Here is a 22,995-nt window from a genome sequence, read left to right on the forward strand (position 1 = left end):
GGAAAAAAGAAAAAAAGCAAGAGAATAAATCAAACCATTACCAAAAATTTACTGATATTTTTAGACCCAAAAAAGATTTGGGGGCACATGCATCAAAGGTAGGAATTGTAAGTCCTTAATAGCGATTATTAAGGAATCGCTATTAAGGACTCGCAATTACCTATGCATGTAGGTTTCGTGAAACAAATTGCGATTCCTACATATTCCTTAATAGCGAATCACAAATTGCGATTAGCTATTAAGGAATGGCTTCCCATACATTCCTATGGGCCAAGGAGCCCATAGGAATGAATGGGATTGCATTCGCAAATTGCGGGAACCAAATAAGTACTCGCAAATTGTGCATGCAATATCATGGGTGGAAGGGGGCCAAAAGGCCACACTGATGCACACCCAAAAAATGTAAGTATGCACATGTGATGCACACACATACCCTAAGGGCAAGTGTATGAACTACAATGCACTTTGAAAAATGCATTTTTTTGCATTTTTCAAAGGAATTGCAAATTCTCATCAACTTGAAGTTGATGGTAATTTGCGATTCCAAATTGCGAAAACGCAATTTGCGAATGCATAATGCATCGCATTTAGGGAATCGCAATTTGCGATTCCCTAACTGCATTCGCAAAATAAGTAATCGCAAAATTTGCGATTACCTGTTTTGCTAATTAATTTTGGGTTGATGCATCCCAAATGTCAAAATACGAGTTGCAAAGTGGTCGATTCTCCGAATCGGCCCGTTTGCAACCGGTATTTTGCCTGATGCATGTGGCCCTTGGTTTCTTTCGAAGGTGGCAGCACGTCCACCAGCTTCAGTATTGAAGGGCCAGAATAAACTGCTGAAGACCAAAGAACTGAACTAGGCAGTGAAGCTTCTGTAACTGAGACAGCTCCCAAGCGTATAGAAGGTTACATTGAATTAGAAAGTGATGTAGATTTCAAAGAGAAGTGTCCAGAAGAACCTAAAGTTGAGAAATCAGCATGTGCTGATGTGACTTTGATTCATGCAAGGAGAAGCTGAGAAAGACCATGAAAAGAAGAAAAACATACAAGAGTAAGAAGCAAGCCATTACCAAAAATTGACTGACATTTTCAGGCTCAAAAAAGATTTGGTTTCTCTTGAAGGTGACATCATGTCTACCAGCTTCAGAACTGAAGCTGCTGAACAAACTGCTGAAGGCCAAAGGACTAAAATGAGTAATGATTCCACAGTAAAGGAGGCAGCTCCCAAGTCTTTAGAAGCTTACATTGAATTAGAAAGTGACGAAGTTTCCAAAGCGAAGCGTCAAGGAGAACCCATAGTTGAGAAATCAGCATGTGCTGATGTGACTTTGATTGATCCAGCTGAATGTGTTAATGAGAACCAATGGTTTCTGAGACCAATATCTGAAAATGTGAATGCATTTTTTAAATTTCATCCCTGTCAAACAGATGGTCTACACTGGAATGCTAAAAGATATCGCAAAAAAAACTGGGAAACCAAGACAGTGGATGACTTATTCACACAAAGCCAAAACCTTTTCTATGTGGTATGTCTAGCTTTTAGCAAACAAACAGAGAGAAGTGCTTTCATTGGTGGCAGTTCTTTTGAAGGCATATATACCAAAGAATCGATGAGCACAAAGACAGCATCCTTCACCATACTACTTCAGAATCCTTCATTATGCGATCAAGAAACATAGGGGTGATGACGATGGCGGACGGACTTTAGTCCGTCCACCATCATGTCGGGGAGTTGGAACGCCTGCCTACAAGGCAGCGGTCTCACCGGTGGTATTACGATGCCACCGCCACCGTGGAGGTCGCATCTACCATCTTAAACATTGCGGCAGGTGCTGCTAGCTACAGCCACCTGCCACAATGTTAAAGATGCACTGTTTACATTTTCCTACACTATGTGGCAGTCACCACGCGGTGCCTGCCACTTAGAACAGGGACATGTAGAGGGTACCATGGGTACCCCCTTAGTGCACCCCACCACCCTCCAGCCCAGGGGGGCCCACAACGGGCCCCAAAATACAATCCCGCCAGCCTGTGAACGGCGGTTCCACCACCATACATCGGCTGGCAGGGATGCAGCATTGTAATTTGGCGGATGGTGCCTGCTAGGCACCACCACCATTTTGCAGATGCTGGCCGCTCCACCAGGCAATAGGATCGATTCCCTGTGGCGGATCTGTGGCGGGCGGTCTTTGCACCCACCACGGTCAGATTCCCCCACCATCCTAATTTGGCGGGGGTAAAATCACGGTCCGATAGTGGACGGCCCGCCACCGCACAGCTGGCGGTGGCGGGCCTTCTGCCATCGTAATCAGTCCCATAGATATATATAGCCATCATTTTAAAAAACACACAGCTGCAAAACAAGAGGAAGTCAAGAGAAACAGTGCAATTTTACAAAGAATAGTGGAAACAATAAAGCTGATCTGCAAAAGAAGTCCAAGCTATCGAGCAACTACAGAAGCTATCTACACCTTAGAAGATGAGACATTGGATCATGGACATTTTTTGGAACTTCTTTAGTATCTTAAAAAATGTGATCCATATTTGAAAATCAGAGAAGCTGAAATGTTCTCAATACAGATGGATACAACATGGGACATAAATGTTGTAGACCAGGGCTCTATTATGATCAGATATGTGACCGATGTTGTCCACGAACGCCTCATGTCTGTTGTGAATTGTACAATGACAGCTGGAAAGGTATTGCGTGAGCTAGTTTGCACTGCACTTGAATCCAGGAACATTAACTTTGCAAATTGTGTTGTTAACTCAACAGATGGAGCCTCCAATCTGCAGGGAGAGTATAATGGGTTCACAGCATGGCTGAGTAAAAAAGCACCTGATCAGATTCATGTGTAGTGCTATGTGCATGTACTTAAACTTGCCATAACTGATGTCACTAAAATCTCTGCATCTGCAGTATCACAGTTTGGGCTGATAAATTCTTGTGCCGTATTTCTCAGGGATTCATACCTTCGAATGAACGTGTGGCAAGACAAAAGTATTGACGCAAGGTTTCAACCCTATTTCTATAATTTGAGAAACAAGATGATGGGCCAAACACGTAGCTTTAAAAAAGATTTTGGTCTATACAATGACCCAAGCAAATTGGTGTACATTGAGGTTCTTCAAACTATGGAAGAGATATCTACATCAGATAAGTGATATAATGAGATCAGATACAATGCCATTTCATTTTTAACGTCACTTGTTACATTTGACACCATTCTAACTGCACAGATGTATCTGTTTATTTTTTTAAATAGCACCCCTTTATCTCTGTACTTGCATACACAAGGTATTGATGTACTGCAGGCATATAGAATGGTAAATGAAGCCATTGACTCCCTACAGTAACACGGTCGGGATTTAAGCTGCATAATGGATGGTACAAACAAATTCATCAATTGGGCAAAAGAAAATTTGGATCACTGTGATATAGAAATTTTGATTCAAGTTGACTTCCCTAGGGTTCGAGTAAGCAGGAAGAAGATGATGCCTGGTGAAAATGCGACTGATTGACCCGACCCATCAGGTCGTTACTGATAAATACAGGCTTGAAGTTTACAATGCTGCAATGGACAAAGTAGTTACCAGCCTGCAGAGTAGTGTCACAACTCATGGTCAGCTTTTTTGCAGATTTGGCATGCCTGGACCCCAGGAACTTTGAAGGTATTCTCCAGAAATTTCCCCAAAATGCCCTTTAACGATTAAGTCGTTTGCTAACTAGATTTGATCTAGAAACATCTGTTGAAAAACTGCAGCTTGAGTTGCTTGATTTTGCATCTAAGTGGAGGAGACTAAAACTCAGTATTGAGGAACAGTACAATATATTCCAAGACGTTCAAGATGAGCAAGACTTAGACACCCTTTATCTCAACTTTGAGGATGAGATATTACAGCACGCTAATGTTGGGCAAAAAAAAAGTCTTAGTGTAACACTTGCAAGGAATGTATTGCTTGCTGCTATAGTTTATTATTGCATTATAACTTGCACAGTAAAGGCTACTCTTCTCTCTTTAATGCCTATAAGTTAACATTGACTCTTTCCTCCTCTCAGGTGGCTTGTGAAACACCTTTTTCTAAGCTCAAGTAGATCTTGAACAGGCTGCGTAATTTTCTCACTCAGTCATGTGTGGAAGTCTTTATGCGTATGTCTGTGGAAAAAGATGCCTTAATGCGAGTAAGCAATGAGACAATCGTTGATCTTTTTGCCTCAAAAAGCAAATTGATGCAAGGGACGTTAACACTTTAAAATGTGAACTCATGTTGTCACATTTTTTAAGCTGAACACTTTTCATAAAATATTTTATTTGAAGGCTGCGTGTAAGACTCAGGACATGAAAAGCATTTGACTTTTGCAGGTTACCGTCAACATTTTTAGGCTGCTTTACAACAATCAAACGATGCAGTGCAATAACCAGAGTTGACCTTGTATTGGCTCTTTTTTTTTTTATAAATCTTTTTATTAAACGGACTCGATAACATGGTACAGTTCCACAAAGGTCAATACAGAAGGTACAGCGAAAGCAAGTATACATACAGATACAATAGAATAGTGCATTGGAAATCACGGGGAGGGAGGGTCGTCACTGTCCAGGTCATGAGGAGGGGTAAAAATATTTCCACTATATAAATTCCAAGGGGCCCATATCTTGGACCATTTTTGGGGGCAGCCTCGGGCCGTATATACAGTCTTTTCTCTCAGGATGCACCAATCAAGGTCTTTTTTCCACTCTGCAATTGTGGGTGCGTGCGGGGCCCCACAAAGCTGCGCAATGTTCCTTTTTGCAATCATACATCCGAGTGTGACCCACTGTGTGGTGTATGTGGTTAGGTCGGTCAGTTCCCAGATGTTAAGAAGGCATCTGGGCGCTTCTGGCTTAATCTCGACCTCCAGCGTTTCGCTAATGACTGTATGTATCTTACGCCAATATTCCTGGATTGGTTCACAGTGCCATATAATGTGTATGAATGTGCCTAGTTGAGTGCATCCTCGTCTACACGATCCGTCCGTCTGCCCACCCATGTGTACCAGCTGGGGACCAGTTACATAGATTCTATGCAGGATCTTTAACTGCACAAGCCGGAGTCGGGCCGGAATTGCAACCGTTTTGGGGGAGGAGATCGGCTTCTGCCAACTTTCATCGTCCAATTCGATTCCGTCTCCAGTCCATTTCTCCCTCAGGGATATTAGGGGATCGCCCATATTGTTGATAAGTTTTTGGTAGGTTAGGGAGATTGCCCTTTCGGGCAGGTGGCCATCTTGCAATCTGTCCTCGAGTGAGGAGCTATCTGGTGAAGAGGAGTCACCGGGCAAAATTGTCTGTAGTGCGTGGCGGACTTGCAGATATTGGAAAAGCTCCGAGTCTGCCAGTGAGTGTTGACTTTGGAGAGCATCGAAAGGCTTCATGCCCCCTGTGCCCCATAGGTCCCTAATATGGGAGATGCCAATTAGGTCCCATTTATCGAAAACCTTGGAGTTGCCCAGATCTCCCAGCTTTTGTGAATCCCACAAGGGTGTGCCAAGGGTCAACCTACTGTTCCAACCCAGTGATTTGTTTGCAGCGTGCCAGATCTTGACCGTATGGTTGGTAGATCTAGTAAGTGGATCTCTGTCTGGTTTGGAATAAAGTGATCGAGTGTAGGCCCCGTTTGGAAGGATCCAGCGATCCATACGGAACCCTGGGTCATCAGGACGGCCGTAGGTGCCGTAGGTGCCGTGGTTTATTGCTGTAAGGTGTGCTGCCCAGTAGTATTTTTTAATGTCGGGTAGCCCGATTCCACCGTCATACCAACTGAGCGTGAGTTTTGGTAAAGCAATGCACGGTCTCATTTTCGGCGAAGTAGTCATCAATAGATTTAATCAAGTCTTTACGTATCTTTGGGTTTTTGAGGTGCCAAGGATTTATAGGGGCAATGCGTCCTACTTGTGTGTGATCTAGAACTATGTGGACCCATAGGGGGGAGTGAAAATACCTCTAGGAAGGTGCCTGATCTCGTGGATGTCCGTGACTTGGGAAGCGGGAACAATTATGTAATCAAGACGGGAGAGACTATTGTGTGCCCCGAAATGAAACGTGTGCTGGATATTGTCCGGGTTGTAGGTTCTCCATCCGTCCACTAATCCCATTGCTTCCAAATAGCTAGAGAATGAGTGTGCGGCCTGCTGCAGTTTACGAGGGGGGTGTCTATCTAGCGAGCCCGATAAGACTGAGTTAAAGTCACCGCCAAGCACAAGGTGCCCATCAGGCAGCGTCAGCAGCATAGCACTGAGGTCAGTGAATGTACCTGTTTGTAGCCCTGGAGGCGCATATACGTACAGGAAAGTGATGGTTCGGCCCTCCCAGTTGCCCGTGACCCTGACATATCTCCCTCGGTCATCCACATAGGTGGACGTAATAGATAGGGTGAACGCTTTTTTCTGCATAATGCCCACCCCTCTTGAATTGAATGCTAAGCCCGCATGTGCCACCATTGAGTATCCCCACCTGTGCATTGCTTTACACATATTGCCGATAAGGTGACTTTCCTGAAGCAATACAATGTCTGGTGAAAGTCTCCTGATATATTGCAATACCACACTCCTCTTAATTTTGCCCCCCAACCCGTTAACATTCCAACTTAAGATTTTGACTTCTTTGTTCCGCTGCGTACTCATTGACATACATGTAGAGCGCAACAATTTGCTTCACAGACAGGGACTATACCATCGAGAAAATACAAAAAACAAAAAAACAGAAAAAACAATCCCACCCACAACCCCCCACCCTGCTTCCCTGCACTCTGGGCTCCGAACTGCCCTTAGTAATAAAAATGCAGAGTGCCTGTCGCCCAACAGTAAGTCTAAAAGAAGAACGTGGGGGGAGGCTTTGGTGCCCCTTTAAGCCCCTTCCCTACACTAGCGAATAATTGGTGTACAGTGTGGAGGAAAGTCAACATGAAGAATATTAAGTTCTGCAGCAGTAGAGTGGACAGTTCAGCCTCCTCAAACGTCTAGTGGCCGTAAGCAGAGCCCAGTTTGTGGAGAGCGAAAATGGCCCGGGACCATCAAAGGACATCCGATTAAGATACACTGGGGCATATTATCAAGGACGGCGTTAAAAATTATCGCCGGTTTAGCGGCAGAAAACTGCCGCTAAAGCGGCGATAATGGGCTTGATAATATGCCCTTGAGAAATCCAATAGAAGCCCATGTTCTGGTGTGAAACTGGGCTTCTATTGGAATTCTCCAGGGCATATTATCAAGCCCATTATCGCCGCGTTAGCGGCAGTTTCCTGGCGCTAAACCGGCGATAATTTTAACGCCGTCCTTGATAACATGCCTCCCGGTCAGTTTCAATGGTTGTTGGTACCTCTCTCCGGTGAGTCCCTCCAGCCATCCAGCAAGTCAGATGCCACCTCTGGCAAGTCGAAGAAGTGGGTTTTTCAATCGGCCTCCACACGTAGACGCGCGGGGAAGAGCTTAGCGTATTTCAGACCCTTGTCTCGTAGCCTTCTTTTGACATCAAGGAATGAGCGTCGGCGCATCTGAACCGCCCGAGTAAAGTCAGGAAAGAAGGTAATGTCTGAGTTGTCCAGTTGGATCAGAGGCGCAACCCTGGCGGCCTGGAGAATCGTGTCCCTGTCTCTGTAGTTAAGCAGCCAGGACAGTATCGGGCGGGGCGGCGCTCCCGGCTTCGGGCGACCCCCGGGTACCCTGAGCGCCCTTTCGATCACAAACAACTTGGACGGTCCCTTCGGTTGCAGTTTCGTCGTGATCAGGTCTTCAAGGAACAGGTCTACAGCAGGACCCTCCAATTTCTCCGGTACCCCAAGAACGCGTATGTTATTGCGTCTTAGGCGCCCCTCATAGTCGTCCAGCTTGTCCTCTGTGAATTTGCGGAACGCCTGAGGTTCCCTGATGTCAGTCTGCACTTGCGAAGTGACTTCTACAAGACTGGCAGTGGTGAGCTCAAGTTGTTTGACCTAGCCCTATATTTTGTGAGGTCCGCCCTGATTAGAGTAACTTCAGAGGATAGGGCATCAATGGACGTGCGAACCCCTGTGATTGCCGCCATTAAGTCTTTCATTGTGGGCTCAGAAAGATCCTGCTCTGCCCCGCTTTGTAGCTTGTCGCCTGTCCCCTTCCGTTCAGGTAGGTCTGCCTTTGGACAAGTGTATCGGTCGAGCCTGCTCTGTTGGGACGTCTTTGCGCCTTTTGCGGAAGACATGGTGAGGCCTTTGGTGGGGCGGAAGGCTAACGATGCGCTGGTAGACGAGGACACTGGGACAGTCCCGCCACTCCAAGGCGCCAACACAGGGCAATAGTCAGGGAGTTCCTTGAGTCAGGTCGCCCAGTGCGTGGTTCGCTATTGAGACGCTTTATAGCGGGAGCTCGCAGTGGTCAATGCACTCCGCGTGACTTGTAGCGGCCTCCTCACTTCCAGCCAGCGAGCCTGCCTCAGCAAGAGTCAAGTGTATGCCCTCCAGCACGCGGGGGGCTAGACTTTTGCGCTACTTCACTCTGCGTGTTCCATCCGCAGAGGCCCAGGTGGAGGAGCCGGAAAGAGGCAGGGGAGGGTAGATGGGGGGCGGGCGGTACATAGGGCCCCCCAGCGGCCGGCACCATCCAGGCGCAAAGCGCGATGGGTGCCCAGGCCTGCCCAAACATGTACAGTCTGCACAGAGAGTGGTTTTCTGCGCCCGATAGAGCCCGGGCAGATAGGTTCCAAGGGTCCAGGGCAGCCAATGTCACAGTCAAGGCGCTCTACTTAATCCTGGTGGCCCCCCTGGGATGGCTCAAAAGGGGGGTCCCACCAGTGCTTAGAGGGCTCTCAGCCAGGGATATAGTCTCGCCATGTGTCAAAACAATCAGCCAGGGGGGGCCCAGAGCAGCGCGTGCCTCAACCCTGGTCCAGGCGAGACAGCCAGTGCACGTATTTAAAATCCTGCTCCGCTCCGTCTGCAGGTCTGCACTCCCGCTGGCAGCCTCGCCAAGCTTCCGGGTCGATACAGGGGCCTCTCCCCATCACATCGGGTCCTTAGGGTAACAGGTGGGTTGCGAGGAGGCAGCGTCGCAGCCTGCGGCATGTTCCGAGGCGTTGGCGAGCCTCACATTCACAATCCACCGCTCCCCGTAGATGGGGGAGGGGGGCACGCCGGCACCCTCGACGTCCGCGCCGGCCAGCCGGCGCCATGACAGAAGGTCCCGGCTTCCCACATGCTTTAGGCCTCAGGCGGCGAGCAGGATATCTCAGGCTCATGACGTCCGCCACCAGTCAGGATGGCAACGCTGGGCACCGCTACTCCTCCGGTTTATGAATCAGCATCAGGATGACGGATTTGTGCGGCGGATGTACGGGGTAGGGAAGGAGGGCTCCGGAGAAGCCCCAGCTAGCGGCCACGTCCCCTTGTATTGGGTCTTTTTGAGCCTGCTTTGCACCGTGCACACACTGCGCACACACCTTTGTACCATAGTGAAAGGTGGTGAGCATTATGAGTAGCATAGGTTTCGCACTGAAAAGATATCAATCCACTACAACATCCTATGCTTAAGCTAACTTTAGAATGTTTACAGCACTTTATTTATGCTGTACCGTAGCGCACACACGCATTCTTGGAAAACCTCAAGGAGGTATCAGTTTTTGGCTTAAATCTAGGTCTGCCTTTGTTAGTAGGTAGGGCTTTACATCAAAACCCATGGGTGGTTACTTGGGGAAACACACATCTCACCCATGAAACAACCTCTTACACAAATTAATGCAAAATAGCATGAAGTCCGATTGAATATAACACTTGTATGAGATTAAGTACGTTATTATGTTTTAACAGTATTTCATATTAAGGAAATTGCTGCAGGTCATGTTAACTGTTTAAAATGGCAAAATGCCCCAAATTATGATAATGCGCACTGTTGCACTTTACATAAGATGCTTTATTTTTGCACTGTTTACAAAAGTCAGCAAATTTTCTTGTACATTTTTTCCTCTAAACCGTTGCAAATTGTTTGAGGTTAAGTGCATTTTAAATCTCATGTTTATTCTGTTTTATATTAAGAATAGATCTGTTATATTTAAATTCATGTTTTGTGCTTGACATCTCATTTTTTGGTGTTCTCTGTAGGAATGTCTGTGAGTTATGACTGGGTATCCTGGTGCACCATAAGGCCATTATTCACTATGCTTTAAAAGTTAATACAATTAAACATGTAATGAAGATTCTTTTGAAAAATGCATTGTTTTGGCCTTTCTGTCTCCAAAATGTTCTTGGGGGGAGAACCCTCCAAACCCCCCTAGTAGTTGGCAGGCTCGCTCACTGTGCTTGCTTGCTACACACTGTATGGGAGCTGGTCTGACTTATTCTTTGTGCTCTCTGATTCACTACTCTTGTGTCTATTTTTGATGTTCTCTGTAAAAATGTCCATAGGTACATATAGGTACATATGACTGGGTAACCTGGCCCTTTTGGTAATAATAAAGCAGGGTCAACGTCTCTTGTGATAGCTATGGACTGTATTTGCGGTTAATAGTCAGACTGCTCTAGACAACATTGCATTCCTCATAAACTTGATGGCCACTGGACAGCTTCATTGTCAATAACATCTAGCGACATACAGACTACAATTCTCATGATTCATAGTCCGTTTTTTGTAGTTTACACATTTGGATGGCCACTGAACAACATCTAGCGACAAACAGACTCCATTTCCCATGATTCGTAGTCCGCTTTTGTGTTAATTTTCGGGCTTCCCAATGACGAACAGCTCTTCGCAATAACTTTACCCCTCCTTAGTCAACAACGATGGATACATTTAGGATGGACGTTTTTTGTGACAGAAGTTCAGTCTACTCTACCAAAATCAAAACACACAGTAACACCATATTCCTCATAAACTTGATGGTCATTGAACAGCTTTATTGCCGATTACATTTAGCGACATACTGACTACAGTGCCCATGATTCATAGACTGTTTTGTAGTTCCTTTTCGGGCGTTTATATAACTTGATGGCCATAGACCAACATCCAGCGACATACAGACTACATTTCCCATGATTTGTAGTCCGTTCTTGTAGTTTTCCATCGGGTGTCTCAATGACGTTTATAACTGCACTCGGCTTGCGTTAACAACGATGGAGAAATTCAGGAGGGACGTTGTGTGTGACTTGGTTTCACTATATGTATGAATCAATATCAATATAGATAGTTTCTAATTTTGACTACACTTGTCAAGTACTGTTTTGCCGACGAGGGCCAGTACTACACTTCCCATGATTCATTGCTCGCTCTTAGTCACGGGACCCAATCATTGACGCATATTATATGCGACGGAATTGAATACTAAACGATACACAGCTGCATTCACTTAACGTATAATGCAGAGTATTTAAGGCGCTCTCTCTCTCTCGTCGGTTACTGCTTGTGACAGCCAGTAGGCGGTCAGGGGTACTGACGGCGAGGTGAGTGTATGGGTTGGCACTGTAAAAGACACTACTTTTCAACTCTGTGGGCTTGAGAGACAGAACACTGCCTATTATACAGTGCGTGTTACATTTTGTTTTTAGGCTTTCTTCTTCCTGTTATGTAACAAATGATTTGAGACACATCTGTTGAGTTGACTGGTTTACTTAGTTAATCAGTATTTCCTGCATTTTTGACAACATGGATGTGAGATCTAAGTACCTCAATATATTTTACAAACGATTTTTTTGCAATCTTTCTGTAATCTCTGGTAGACATTATTCCACATGATAACATGTGGTACAATAACATGCTGTATAGAACTACCAGCAACACAATCTATAGAGTGTAGAAAACTGAACACTCTATTTTATAGTTGATGATATCCACATGACTTCCAGACTATTGGATACTATATTAGTCTAGTGTAGTTCTCTATGGTTTCTTCTGTAATGAATCGTCAGAGTTGTTCTCTAAATGAATGGAAAACTGTTGTGTGGCACACTTGAAGGACCCATGACTTCAGCTTTTCCTTTTAACAGAGCGGTGCCTCATGCCCTGAGCTGTTGCCAGGAGTGGTGAGGAGTTCCTCCATACGCATACGGGTAACAAAATTACTCTCATTTTTTTCAAATGCAAGTGGCATTATGTAATAAGCTAGAAACATTATTAAGTGATGTTCTTCTTTAAAAGCACAAAATACAGCATAAACAAGTTTTATTTCTTTCCAACATGGTATACTATGTCACTATGTTTTTCTTTTCACAGGTAACAACAATCATCCTGTAGATTCTTCAATAAAGAGACAACAGGTTTTTGTAGGTTGTATCACTCTGATTTGTTTTGTACACATACATTTGCAGTAGTGGTACCATCTAGGTCCTGAGGAAGGCCACGATCGGAGTCCGATCACAATGGCTGAAACATGTAGACCCTCAATATAAACCAGCGTGCTCGATATTTTTTTCAGATCGCGCCTGCACTGTTTTTAACCATTGACACCAAGAGTCAACCATTAAAATAATTTTTTTTGTCGCTTGGTAGCCAATTTTAACATCACTTAACTTCATCACCATTTTCTGCACTGCAAACACCCATCACAAGAAATATTCTCATGCTTCACAGATCCTAGGAGATCCGACCAACTGATCCAATCAAAACATCGGTGAGCTCCTCCCTCACAGTGAGGGAATTGCAGCCCTTGGTTGCACTAGGTTTTCGAAACCAAGAGGAGTTGCCAGATGATGAAGCATGCCATCTCGGTGGGTGATGGGATTCCGTCCTCTTAAATAGGACTCATTCCATGTGAATATATGATTACTTACTTATATTGATTGTGCTTTTCACCTCTTCTTAGACCCGTGGACATTTGTATTTGTTACGTATAGCAGTTCATAGCCTGAAGCCCACAATTGAAATTCTGGTTTGGCCTAATCCACCCTTCATCCTTCTGGCCTGAAGAAAATAAGTGCAATAGGTAAATAATTGCCTGATGATGTCATTGTAAAATGGACACATCACAAAACAAACCTTTGCTTTAACATCACATGCATTCGGGAATCATAGTTATAGTGGTTTTGATTATACTATTAGCACAATAGATTACAGAGGGGTTGATATTTGGAGGTCCTATATTTCCAAAAGCAAACTAAAAAGAACAGTTTGCAGTATTTTAAGGTGAGTGCATGTGTGCCTGTGTACCAGAGATGATGGAGAAGAGACAAGTTCATAACTTAATTGCTCTTGTGTGTCTGTCATCTTAAGCCAGCTAGGATTTTTTAATTGGGATAATGTTGCACTCTGGTCTATGTTAAGGTCATATCTAAACTATGGTACAATCAGGATAGGGAAAGAGAAGATGTGATCCGACCGTCTTCCGGCTAATCATAAATAATCAAAGGGGGAGGGATCACTAGTTACTGGCACCAGGGTTCAAGTGGTTGTCTCTGGTATAGGTAAAAAACCCTCAATCACGTTAAACGTATGTCGGGGCGGTATATCTTGATTCTCCGCCGTTTAAATACGTGATAGCATCATCATTGGGTTGATTCCATGCATCCTCCACCCGGAGGGAACCACTGGGTTTTTCAGCAGTGATCAGGGAAAAAATGATAAAATAAAAAAGTGAAGAGTGCTCAAGTGAGTGATAAAAAAGGAGTTGTTCCTCATGCTACCTATAAAAAACTTTATTCTGATAGGTGCTGGGGAGACGTTAAAAAGAGATAAAGTTGCAGGTAGGATGAGTAATGGACCCTCTGCAACTTTAATCGTGGTGATTGGTCGACATGTTTCAGCTCATACACAGCCCAAAGGTCAGGGAGCTTTCTTCAGGACCACAGGTGAGTAATGTGAATTGAGGAAGTACATCAATTGGAAGTTCTAAGGTTGATTCAAATGAACTTCAAACAGGACTAATACCTATATACAGAGAAAAAAACCTTAATGAGGGTAGAAAAGGTGCCAAATGAAGTTTTTTAAAAGAAAGGGGGGGGAAATGTAAAAGCAAATATAAATGGCAAATCTTTATATACTTATTGGCATACATTTTGATCTGCAAGTGAGGTTGCGAACCATCGCTCTTACTTAAGAGAGTAAACAGCAAAGTCCCTAGGAGACAACGACTGGTGAGAGATAATTCAAACATATAACAATTCATCAGACATACATGTAGAATAAATATATGCAGCGGAGGTGGTGAAGACTGCTCGTAATGTACGTGTGTTCAATTCGCAGGTAAATTGTTTAGCCATACCTATTGGGAGTTAGAGGTTCCTTAGGTCTAACGTTTGTAATTATAGACATGCGAAAGAATTTATAATCAAGTAAGGTGTGCTATTTGAAGACAAGTATCAATAATACCTCTAATATGGAATTAGCGTGCAATATTCACTGTTAAATACCTGAATGTTTCAAAGTACGAACTCCGTACGAAGATACAAGGCTGCGTAAATACTAGACAATGAAAGAGAGGAAAAGAAAAACAAACATTACAAGGGGAAACCCCAGGTTAACGTTACGTGTCTTCCAAAGGCTGCAGAGGTGGAGGTCTCCATACCGCATGGTCCGCTACGACTTGTGCTGACTCTAGTTTCCTGTGTGAGTACGTAGGCATAGGGGTGTGTCTTAAATAGTTGGTAGCGTAGAGACAGTGAAAGGACTAGAGAGGGCCGGTTTGTAGCCTTGAAAACTTTATTCAATTGTTGTCTACGGTTGCCGTGAACAGAGTACCAATCAGCGTATCAGTTTTATTCCGTCTGCTGCGTGGTTTCGGAAGAAGTTTCTTGAGAGATAAAGCGGCAACGTTGTTTCAATGCCAAATGTAGTTACCAAGAGCGGATGTGACCTAAATAGTTACTAATATAAAAGGGCCATCGTTTGGGGAACTTTAGGGATCCTTGTTTACCATGAATAGAGTGTAAGCTCTGAGTAGCGCATATGTTTCATTTCGTCTGTTGCTTGCTTTGTTGCGCTGTGTCTTGACAGATAAGGAAGGCACAGTTGATGGTAATACGGTGATACAAAAGAGTTGAAGTGCCAATGGGGAGCTCGAAAGGGTCACATGAGGGAGACAGTTGTGGCTGGTGGAAATCTCCGTTTATACGCTCAACCATGGGATATCATCATTCAGTCCTATGATGTTAGTCTTGAGTCGATGAACCCAACGCTGTTCTTTCTGGAAGAGTAATTTTTCTGCATTTGATGTTTTTAGTACCAGTGTTTCAAGGACTATCCAGCTCAGCTCATTGACTGTGTGTGGATGTTCAATGTAGTGCGAGCTCAATTTGGTTGTTCCTCTACCGCATTTAATGTTGCTGCGATGTTCGCATATTCTTTGCTTAATCTTCCGGCAGGTCATTCCAATGTATCGGAGATGACATGGGCATGTAATCATGTAGATTACATGTGTCGTGTTACAATTAGAATGTTGTCTCATCGTCCAGGTCAGTTTAGGTGATAGGATCACACTCTTAGTGATTGTAGTCAGGGAACATACAGAGCAATTGCCACATGGAAAGTGGCCCGTTACTGGGGGAAGGGACCACAGGGTGCTCTGACTTGAATTTGGTTTCACGTCAGGTGGACGAGTGTGTACCAGGATATCTTTGTAGTTTCGAGTTCGTCTATTGGCAAACATGGGTTTTGGCCAAGTCAGATTTCCAGATGTAATGATGCGCCAATTTTTGTTGATAATTTTCTTTACAGAGTTTGTAACAGGACTGTAGGTGGTGACACACGTCAGTTTTTCTGTAGATTTTATTTGTGGTGTCGGTTCCAAGAGGCTTTCTCTAGGCTGGTTCCGGGCTCGTTTCTGACATTTTTTGATAATCTTTTCTGGATAGTTCCTTTTCTTGAGTTTGTTTGAAAGGTCTTGAGCTTGTTGTTTATACTCACTTAGTTCACTACAATTCCTTTTGAGGCGAAGGAATTGGCTATAAGGCAAATTCTCTCGTAGTGGGCGCGGATGGAAGCTGTTGAAAGAGAGCAGGCTATTCTTAGCTGTTGTCTTAAAGAAAGTCTTAGTTTTAATGGTGTCATTTTCAATGTAGATGGTAAGGTCTAGGAAGTCCAAGTGATCATTATGTGCCTCCAAGGTAAACCTTAGACAAGGGTCTTGGATGTTCATCCAGTCGTGAAATGTTTGTAGATCGGTTTTGGTACCTTCCCAGAGCATGATGACATCATCTATATACCTTTTCCAGAAAAGGATTCTTGGAAGGAAGGGATTGGTGTCATTAAGGATGTATGTACTCTCAAAATTGCTCACGTAGAGCCCTGCCACACTGGGAGCAAAGGTACTTCCCATGGAAGTACCGTGGCATTGTTGGTATAGAGTATCCTCGTATTCAAAAAAGTTCTCAGTTAGGGCCAGTCTGCAGCATTCTAGGACGAAGTGTCTTGGCGTATGGTGTGGCCATTCGTCTTGAAACAGTAGATCTTCTAGAGTGTCTAAGGTGGCTTGCTGAGGTAGGCTCGTATAAAGACTCTCAATATCGAGTCCTACCAATAGCATAGTTGCACTGGAGAAACTTCTGTCCGTGAGATGATTCAGAAGATCGCGTGTATCTTTAAGGTAGGTGGGTGTCTTTTGAACCATAGGCTTGAGAAATTGGTCAGCAAACTGGGATAAGGGTTCCAGAACTGAGCCGATCCCAGACACTATGGGGCGGCCAGGTGGAGGTTTTCTTGCCTTGTGCACTTTTGGCAGCGAATAAAAGTATGGTATACGTGGAAAAGTGGTACGAAGAAAGGAAGCCTCGTTCTTAGAGATCCACCTATTTGTCTCCGCTTCCTCAACCATTAGATTGATGGTTCGCTGTAGTCTGGGTGTGGGATCTTCTGTTATTATTTTATAGAATTTATCGTCGGATAGAAGCTCTTGACATTGTGTATGATAACCTTCTTTGTTGAGGATAACAATGCCTCCGCCTTTATCGGCGGGTTTGATAATGATGTCTGGGTGCGCTTTAAGTTCTTCCAAAGCCTTCTTCTCTTTGTTTGTTGTGTTCATGAATGGTTTTGTAGCTGTCTCGCCAAGTTGATTGATTTCCTTCCTCACTGCTTGCTCGAAGGTTTGAATCTCCACTGGGACTTGATGTTGTGCCGGACAGAATGTTGACTTGGGTCTCAAAGAGGTGTCTCCTTGGGTAGTGTTATCTTCCTTACCCTGAAAGAAAGCTTTAAGTTTTAATGTTCTGCAAAAATGGGCCACTTCACTCTGTAGTTTAAAAATGTCCAGTGGTGGAGTGGGAACGAAGCCAAGGCCTTTGTTTAGTACCGATTCTTGCTCTTCTGTTAATGGGATGTCAGAGATGTTGAAGATTAGTGAGTCGTGCTCGTGCTGGGTTTGTCTTTGTTCAAGTTGGCCATACTCCTTGTTAGTATTTGCCTTTCTTGGTCTAACCAAGTCACGCCTCTCCTCCTCCCTCTCTGGTTGGACCGGCCTCTCCCTAAAAAAGGCGGTGGTTGTTGAGGGAAAGGGCCCATATAGGGACCTAATGGAGGTGGTATTGTTTGATACGGATTCATCCATCCTTGGTAGTTTTGAGCAAATGGATGGAAAAGAGGTGGTGGATGTTCCCCAAATGTTGGGTTGCGCCAGGTGTTCGGTCTTCGTCTTTGTTGACGTCGGTTGGAGCCTCTAAAATTGCGTTGTTGGGTGGTCTCTTCTCCACTGTAATCTGAGTTGTTGGAAGAGTTGGCACTGGAGTCATTGTCGGATTGGTAGTTAGGTGCTACAAAATCGTCTCTACTGTATGGATGCATTTTCTCTGTGGAAAAGCGTTTCAGATCTTTACTCAGTTTTTGAATTTTGTTTTGTGTCAGGTATTCCTTCGTCTCATTCATGTCCCGGTTGATCTCTTCTAGTTTTTTCTTGTACACTGTGATGTGTACCATATTTTTGAGTTTTGCCTCAGTCAGTTGAATCTTGATCGTGAGTGCCTCAGTTAGTCTTGTCGCGGTTTTGATTATGAGGACGAGGTAATCCCTGGTGCACTTCCATGAGATTGCCGACCAGTCTTTTCTAAAGGCCAAATCTTGTAAGAAAATTCTTGGGGCATTGTGAACCCAGAGGCCTCTGGGTGCAGCGTTTGCGCGTAGGTACTCTGTCATGATGACACCATGGATAGCAGTTTTTACCTGTTCTTTCTTGTCTTCTGATAAAGATTCCCAGTCGTTGTTCTGAGCTAGGGTTTGTGTTAAGTCTCCATCTTGTAAGAAAGATGAAGGGGCAGCTAGGATGGCGTTAATTTCGTCTACAGAGTAGCTTAAGCCTAAGTTCTCTGCCATCTTCGGTGCAAGGGAGGGATTCAGTAAGATCGCGGTAATAGATAACCGAGATCTGGTTATTCCTGATTAATACAGGAATATAGGAAGAAAATTCCCACAGCTGTGCGCTGCTACATATGGTACAATCAGGATAGGGAAAGAGAAGATGTGATCCGACCGTCTTCCGGCTAATCATAAATAATCAAAGGGGGAGGGATCACTAGTTACTGGCACCAGGGTTCAAGTGGTTGTCTCTGGTATAGGTAAAAAACCCTCAATCACGTTAAACGTATGTCGGGGCGGTATATCTTGATTCTCCGCCGTTTAAATACGTGATAGCATCATCATTGGGTTGATTCCATGCATCCTCCACCCGGAGGGAACCACTGGGTTTTTCAGCAGTGATCAGGGAAAAAATGATAAAATAAAAAAGTGAAGAGTGCTCAAGTGAGTGATAAAAAAGGAGTTGTTCCTCATGCTACCTATAAAAAACTTTATTCTGATAGGTGCTGGGGAGACGTTAAAAAGAGATAAAGTTGCAGGTAGGATGAGTAATGGACCCTCTGCAACTTTAATCGTGGTGATTGGTCGACATGTTTCAGCTCATACACAGCCCAAAGGTCAGGGAGCTTTCTTCAGGACCACAGGTGAGTAATGTGAATTGAGGAAGTACATCAATTGGAAGTTCTAAGGTTGATTCAAATGAACTTCAAACAGGACTAATACCTATATACAGAGAAAAAAACCTTAATGAGGGTAGAAAAGGTGCCAAATGAAGTTTTTTAAAAGAAAGGGGGGGGAAATGTAAAAGCAAATATAAATGGCAAATCTTTATATACTTATTGGCATACATTTTGATCTGCAAGTGAGGTTGCGAACCATCGCTCTTACTTAAGAGAGTAAACAGCAAAGTCCCTAGGAGACAACGACTGGTGAGAGATAATTCAAACATATAACAATTCATCAGACATACATGTAGAATAAATATATGCAGCGGAGGTGGTGAAGACTGCTCGTAATGTACGTGTGTTCAATTCGCAGGTAAATTGTTTAGCCATACCTATTGGGAGTTAGAGGTTCCTTAGGTCTAACGTTTGTAATTATAGACATGCGAAAGAATTTATAATCAAGTAAGGTGTGCTATTTGAAGACAAGTATCAATAATACCTCTAATATGGAATTAGCGTGCAATATTCACTGTTAAATACCTGAATGTTTCAAAGTACGAACTCCGTACGAAGATACAAGGCTGCGTAAATACTAGACAATGAAAGAGAGGAAAAGAAAAACAAACATTACAAGGGGAAACCCCAGGTTAACGTTACGTGTCTTCCAAAGGCTGCAGAGGTGGAGGTCTCCATACCGCATGGTCCGCTACGACTTGTGCTGACTCTAGTTTCCTGTGTGAGTACGTAGGCATAGGGGTGTGTCTTAAATAGTTGGTAGCGTAGAGACAGTGAAAGGACTAGAGAGGGCCGGTTTGTAGCCTTGAAAACTTTATTCAATTGTTGTCTACGGTTGCCGTGAACAGAGTACCAATCAGCGTATCAGTTTTATTCCGTCTGCTGCGTGGTTTCGGAAGAAGTTTCTTGAGAGATAAAGCGGCAACGTTGTTTCAATGCCAAATGTAGTTACCAAGAGCGGATGTGACCTAAATAGTTACTAATATAAAAGGGCCATCGTTTGGGGAACTTTAGGGATCCTTGTTTACCATGAATAGAGTGTAAGCTCTGAGTAGCGCATATGTTTCATTTCGTCTGTTGCTTGCTTTGTTGCGCTGTGTCTTGACAGATAAGGAAGGCACAGTTGATGGTAATACGGTGATACAAAAGAGTTGAAGTGCCAATGGGGAGCTCGAAAGGGTCACATGAGGGAGACAGTTGTGGCTGGTGGAAATCTCCGTTTATACGCTCAACCATGGGATATCATCATTCAGTCCTATGATGTTAGTCTTGAGTCGATGAACCCAACGCTGTTCTTTCTGGAAGAGTAATTTTTCTGCATTTGATGTTTTTAGTACCAGTGTTTCAAGGACTATCCAGCTCAGCTCATTGACTGTGTGTGGATGTTCAATGTAGTGCGAGCTCAATTTGGTTGTTCCTCTACCGCATTTAATGTTGCTGCGATGTTCGCATATTCTTTGCTTAATCTTCCGGCAGGTCATTCCAATGTATCGGAGATGACATGGGCATGTAATCATGTAGATTACATGTGTCGTGTTACAATTAGAATGTTGTCTCATCGTCCAGGTCAGTTTAGGTGATAGGATCACACTCTTAGTGATTGTAGTCAGGGAACATACAGAGCAATTGCCACATGGAAAGTGGCCCGTTACTGGGGGAAGGGACCACAGGGTGCTCTGACTTGAATTTGGTTTCACGTCAGGTGGACGAGTGTGTACCAGGATATCTTTGTAGTTTCGAGTTCGTCTATTGGCAAACATGGGTTTTGGCCAAGTCAGATTTCCAGATGTAATGATGCGCCAATTTTTGTTGATAATTTTCTTTACAGAGTTTGTAACAGGACTGTAGGTGGTGACACACGTCAGTTTTTCTGTAGATTTTATTTGTGGTGTCGGTTCCAAGAGGCTTTCTCTAGGCTGGTTCCGGGCTCGTTTCTGACATTTTTTGATAATCTTTTCTGGATAGTTCCTTTTCTTGAGTTTGTTTGAAAGGTCTTGAGCTTGTTGTTTATACTCACTTAGTTCACTACAATTCCTTTTGAGGCGAAGGAATTGGCTATAAGGCAAATTCTCTCGTAGTGGGCGCGGATGGAAGCTGTTGAAAGAGAGCAGGCTATTCTTAGCTGTTGTCTTAAAGAAAGTCTTAGTTTTAATGGTGTCATTTTCAATGTAGATGGTAAGGTCTAGGAAGTCCAAGTGATCATTATGTGCCTCCAAGGTAAACCTTAGACAAGGGTCTTGGATGTTCATCCAGTCGTGAAATGTTTGTAGATCGGTTTTGGTACCTATACCAGAGACAACCACTTGAACCCTGGTGCCAGTAACTAGTGATCCCTCCCCCTTTGATTATTTATGATTAGCCGGAAGACGGTCGGATCACATCTTCTCTTTCCCTATCCTGATTGTACCATATGTAGCAGCGCACAGCTGTGGGAATTTTCTTCCTATATTCCTGTATTAATCAGGAATAACCAGATCTCGGTTATCTATTACCGCGATCTTACTGAATCCCTCCCTTGCACCGAAGATGGCAGAGAACTTAGGCTTAAGCTACTCTGTAGACGAAATTAACGCCATCCTAGCTGCCCCTTCATCTTTCTTACAAGATGGAGACTTAACACAAACCCTAGCTCAGAACAACGACTGGGAATCTTTATCAGAAGACAAGAAAGAACAGGTAAAAACTGCTATCCATGGTGTCATCATGACAGAGTACCTACGCGCAAACGCTGCACCCAGAGGCCTCTGGGTTCACAATGCCCCAAGAATTTTCTTACAAGATTTGGCCTTTAGAAAAGACTGGTCGGCAATCTCATGGAAGTGCACCAGGGATTACCTCGTCCTCATAATCAAAACCGCGACAAGACTAACTGAGGCACTCACGATCAAGATTCAACTGACTGAGGCAAAACTCAAAAATATGGTACACATCACAGTGTACAAGAAAAAACTAGAAGAGATCAACCGGGACATGAATGAGACGAAGGAATACCTGACACAAAACAAAATTCAAAAACTGAGTAAAGATCTGAAACGCTTTTCCACAGAGAAAATGCATCCATACAGTAGAGACGATTTTGTAGCACCTAACTACCAATCCGACAATGACTCCAGTGCCAACTCTTCCAACAACTCAGATTACAGTGGAGAAGAGACCACCCAACAACGCAATTTTAGAGGCTCCAACCGACGTCAACAAAGACGAAGACCGAACACCTGGCGCAACCCAACATTTGGGGAACATCCACCACCTCTTTTCCATCCATTTGCTCAAAACTACCAAGGATGGATGAATCCGTATCAAACAATACCACCTCCATTAGGTCCCTATATGGGCCCTTTCCCTCAACAACCACCGCCTTTTTTAGGGAGAGGCCGGTCCAACCAGAGAGGGAGGAGGAGAGGCGTGACTTGGTTAGACCAAGAAAGGCAAATACTAACAAGGAGTATGGCCAACTTGAACAAAGACAAACCCAGCACGAGCACGACTCACTAATCTTCAACATCTCTGACATCCCATTAACAGAAGAGCAAGAATCGGTACTAAACAAAGGCCTTGGCTTCGTTCCCACTCCACCACTGGACATTTTTAAACTACAGAGTGAAGTGGCCCATTTTTGCAGAACATTAAAACTTAAAGCTTTCTTTCAGGGTAAGGAAGATAACACTACCCAAGGAGACACCTCTTTGAGACCCAAGTCAACATTCTGTCCGGCACAACATCAAGTCCCAGTGGAGATTCAAACCTTCGAGCAAGCAGTGAGGAAGGAAATCAATCAACTTGGCGAGACAGCTACAAAACCATTCATGAACACAACAAACAAAGAGAAGAAGGCTTTGGAAGAACTTAAAGCGCACCCAGACATCATTATCAAACCCGCCGATAAAGGCGGAGGCATTGTTATCCTCAACAAAGAAGGTTATCATACACAATGTCAAGAGCTTCTATCCGACGATAAATTCTATAAAATAATAACAGAAGATCCCACACCCAGACTACAGCGAACCATCAATCTAATGGTTGAGGAAGCGGAGACAAATAGGTGGATCTCTAAGAACGAGGCTTCCTTTCTTCGTACCACTTTTCCACGTATACCATACT

Source organism: Triturus cristatus, chromosome 7 (genome assembly GCF_964204655.1).
Source record: "Triturus cristatus chromosome 7, aTriCri1.1, whole genome shotgun sequence".
NCBI classification, from domain to species: domain Eukaryota; kingdom Metazoa; phylum Chordata; class Amphibia; order Caudata; family Salamandridae; genus Triturus; species Triturus cristatus.